The following is a 4,538-nucleotide window of genomic DNA, read 5'->3' on the forward strand; positions in this document are numbered from 1 at the left end:
CAAAACTGGCCATTTTTGGCTGCGCGAGCGAGCAGCGAGCGGCGGACAGCGAGCGAAGCGAGAGGCATCACCGTCCCTGCTATACGAAAGCCCCATCCAGCCCTGTGCCACCCGGGGGGTTCCAGGGTGCTGAGATGGCTGACATTTTGCTCCGCTCAAGATGGTCACCGCGCAACGCAAAAACAGGCCAAAAACTGGCCAAAACGGGCCAAAACTGGCCATTTTTGGCTGCGCGAGCGAGCGGCGAGCGGCGAACAGCGAGCGAAGCGAGAGGCAGCACCGTCCCTGCTATACGAAAGCCCCATCCAGCCCTGTGCCACCCGGGGGGTTCCAGGGTGCTGAGATGGCTGACATTTTGCTCCGCTCACGACAGTCACCGCGCGACGCAAGAACAGGCCAAAAACTGGCCAAAACGGCCCAAAAACGGGCCAAAACTGGCCATTTTTGGCTGCGCGAGCGAGCGGCGAGCGGCGGACAGCGAGCGAAGCGAGAGGCAGCACCGTCCCTGCTATACGAAAGCCCCATCCAGCCCTGTGCCACCCTGTCACGACCTTAGCTGGAATTGCCTAAGGCGTGAGGCACCCTTGCGGCCGAAGACGCGAACTTAGCTTGCGTTGCCTAAGTCGCGGGTCACCCTCGTTGCAAAGACGCGAACTTAGCTTGCGTTGCCTAAGTCGCGCTTTGCCCTTGCGATCTTGCTCCGCAAGGATCAGCCACTTTGTAACCTCTCGCAGGTCCCGAAGGACCTGTAAAAGAGAAAGAAAGTTAGATCGAAAGAACGAGCAACGGACAAGTCCCGAAGTCTCGCGAAAAGGGAAGCTTTACAAGCAAATCGTCGAACACCTTGTGTGCACAAGAGAAAAGAGGGAGAGGGAGGAAAACAAGGCTTTCAAGGATGAACGAACAGCTGCAAGCCCACAAACAGCCGCTCACCTGGTCCCGGACGCAACACCAAGTTCCCGTAAAGGTCACGTGCGAACTTGCGAAAGAGTGTTCAACGCCCGGTATATAACCGAAGCCCCATCCAGCCATGTGCCACCCGGGGGGTTCCTGGGGTCTGAGCTGGCTGACATTTTGGTGAGCGGAGGCAGCACTCCGCTCACCTCCCGCGGCACGCGAAAACGGCTCCGTTTTGGGCTGTTTTGGGGCTGTTTTGCTCGGTTTGGTGAACGGTCGCTTTGCAACGCTGCAGCTTGTTCGAACTTACATATTTACAAGCAAAATGACCCAAAACCATAAGAAAACATGCTGTCAAGCAGCTGTACATGCGGGTGCGAGCGACGAACGGTTCGTTGAACGGAGTTGTTGCGGGTGCGCGACGACCGTTCGTGACATTCTCCCCCACTTAAACTGTCGACGCCCTCGTCGACGCTTGTTGGTAGTTGTTGATGACTTCTTCTTCATGTCGCAGGGCGTCTTCAGGCTCCCAACTGGCTTCAGTTCGGGGAAGCTTTCGCCACTTCACCAAGTACTCTGTCTGCTCCGCTCCGTTGGGTAGCTTTATCTTGCGATCCGCCAGAATGGTTTCCACTCGCTTCTCGTAGGAGGCTGTGATGGGAGGTAGCCGAGTTGGAATACTTCGAGAAGCATCTTGCGGATCCGAATGGTAGGCCTTCAGGTTGCTGGCGTGAAGAACGTTGTGAATTTTGAACCACGCCGGCAGCTGCAACTTGTAAGAAACATTGCCTACTCTGCTGATAATTGGGAAGGGCCCTTCATACTTACGCACCAATCCTTTGTGGACTCTTTTCCTGAAGAATTGGAGTGATGCTGGTTGGAGCTTTACCAACACCAAATCGCCAACTTTGAACTCTTGTGGTCGCCTTCCCAAGTCTGCCCACTTCTTCATCCGTTTTGCCGCCTTCTCCAAGTAAGCCCGCGCAATATCGGCATTTCGATGCCACTCCTTTGCGAAATGGTAGGCTGATGGACTACTCCCAGTATAACCAATTGCCATAGTGTGCGGAGTCGACGGTTGTTGTCCTGTGATAATTTCGAAGGGGCTCTTGTTGGATGCAGAGCTCCGCTGCAAGTTGTAGGAGAATTGGGCGATGTCCAACAGCTTCACCCAATCTCGTTGATTGGCACTCACGTAGTGCCGGAGATACTGCTCTAAGAGCGAATTTATTCTTTCAGTTTGACCATCCGTCTGGGGGTGGAGGCTTGTAGAGAAGTATAACTTTGACCCCAACAATTTGAATAGCTCGGTCCAGAATCGTCCCAGGAACCGAGCGTCTCGATCACTAACAATATTGTGTGGGACTCCCCAATACTTCACTACACCCTTCATCATCAGTCTGGCCGCCTCTTCAGCTGAACAGTGTAGGGGAGCAGCAATGAAAGTTGCATACTTTGAAAACCGATCGACCACCACAAGTATCGATCCAAGTCCCCCTACAGGCGGCAAGCTAGATATGAAGTCTAAGGAAATGCTCTCCCATGGCCTTTCTGGTACAGGCAACGGCTCCAAAAGTCCCACCGGCTTCCGTTGCTCCACCTTGTCTTGTTGGCAAGTAAGGCATGTTCGAACATACTCCTCCACATCAATCCCCATCTTTGGCCAGTAGAAGGCCCTCTCCACGAGAGCCAATGTTCTGTGAATGCCGGGATGTCCAGCCCAAAGGGAATCGTGACACTCTTTCAAGAGTTCACGCCTTAAATTGTCCACTCGGGGAACATAAACTCTATTCCCTTTTGTGTAAACAAGTCCCTCCTGGACCCAAAATCGTCGTGCCTTGCCTTCTTTGATGAGCTGCATCAGGATAACTGCCTGGGGATCACTATACAGTCCATCTCTGATTCGAGAAAGGAAGTTGGAATGTAACTGACTTGTTTGGCCTCTGCCCTCCAGTTGTGCAGCATTCACGCACTCCACCTTCCGACTCAGCGCATCGGCCACGACATTCGCCTTCCCGGGCTTGTATTCCATTGCCATATCAAATTCAGCCAGGAAGTCCTGCCACCGTGCTTGCTTTGGGGAGAGCTTCTTCTGAGTTTGGAAATAACTCAGGGCGATGTTGTCTGTCCTCAGCACAAATCGCGACCCGAGGAGGTAGTGTCGCCAAACTCGTAGGCAGTGGATCACCGCTGTCATCTCCTTCTCATGCACTGGATACCGCCTCTCGGTCTCGTTGAGTTTGCGGCTCTCGTAGGCCACCGGATGACCTTCTTGCATGAGTACTCCACCGATAGCAAAGTCCGAAGCATCGGTATGGACTTCAAAGGGCTCTCCATAGTTTGGCAATTTGAGTACTGGTTCTTCCAGAACAGCAGCCTTCAGATCTTGGAATGCTATCTCACATTTGTCAGACCACTTCCAAGGCTGCTCCTTCTTTAGCAACTCCGTCAGTGGGGTTGCCCGCTTCGAATATCCTGAAATGAAGCGTCGATAGTAGTTGACGAATCCAAGGAAGGATCTCAACTCTGGCACCTTCTTTGGTGTTCGCCATTCCGCAACTGCTTGCACCTTCGACTTGTCCATCCGAATGGAGCCACCACCGATTCGATGCCCTAAGAATAGGATCTCAGTTTGAGCAAAGTAGCATTTCTCCCTTTTTACGAACAAAGTGTTCTCCCTGAGAACCTTGAAAATCGTCCGAAGGTGCTTGACGTGCTCCTCGAGCGTTTGGCTGTAGACGACGATATCGTCCAAGTAGACGACCACGAACTTATCCAAATACTCCTTGAATAGTTGGTTCATGAGAGTACAGAATGTGGCCGGAGCGTTGGTTAAGCCGAAAGGCATCACCAAGAACTCAAACGCTCCATACCTGGTCACACAGGTAGTCTTCGCTTCGTCGCCTTCAGCAATGCGCACCTGCCAATACCCCGACCGAAGGTCGAGTTTTGAGAAATACTTGGCCTTGCCCAGTTGGTCGAACAAGTCCGCGATGAGCGGGATGGGATACTTGTTCTTCACCGTTACTTTGTTGAGGGCTCGATAGTCGACGCATAATCGGAGGCTCCCATCTTGTTTCTTCTGGAAGAGAACTGGAGCTCCGAAAGGTGCTTTTGAGCTGCGGATGAGACCACCGCTTAGCAGTTCACCTAACTGCTTCCTGAGTTCGGCCAACTCTGGCGGGGGCATGCGGTAGGGTGGTCTCGCTGGAGGCTTCACTCCTGGCTCTAGCTCGATACTGTGATCCACGCCTCTGCGTGGTGGGAGAGTCTTCGGCAACTCGGGTGGCATAACGTCTTCGAACTCCTTCAAGACGTTCGCCACTACAGCAGGTTCTTGAATGGCCTCTTCGTTGAGTGGCTCTAGCTTCATAGCAGCCACGAATGTCAGTTCGCCCTTTCGCACCCCTTTCTTCAATTGTAAGGCCGAAATGTGTTGGGGCTCCTTGGTTCCTCTCCGAGAGACGGGAACCACGCAGGGGTCATCGCCTCCCATCATACATAGGGAGTTTAAGAACGGCATCGGCACCAACTTCGCCGCATGCATAAACTCCATTCCAAGAATCACTTGGAAGTCGTCCAGTGGCACGGCCATCATGTTGGTGTTACCGCTCCAAGTCCCGATTTTGATAGGAACACCC

Source organism: Musa acuminata, unplaced genomic scaffold (assembly GCF_036884655.1).
Source record: "Musa acuminata AAA Group cultivar baxijiao unplaced genomic scaffold, Cavendish_Baxijiao_AAA HiC_scaffold_1136, whole genome shotgun sequence".
Classification (NCBI taxonomy): Eukaryota; Viridiplantae; Streptophyta; class Magnoliopsida; order Zingiberales; family Musaceae; genus Musa; species Musa acuminata.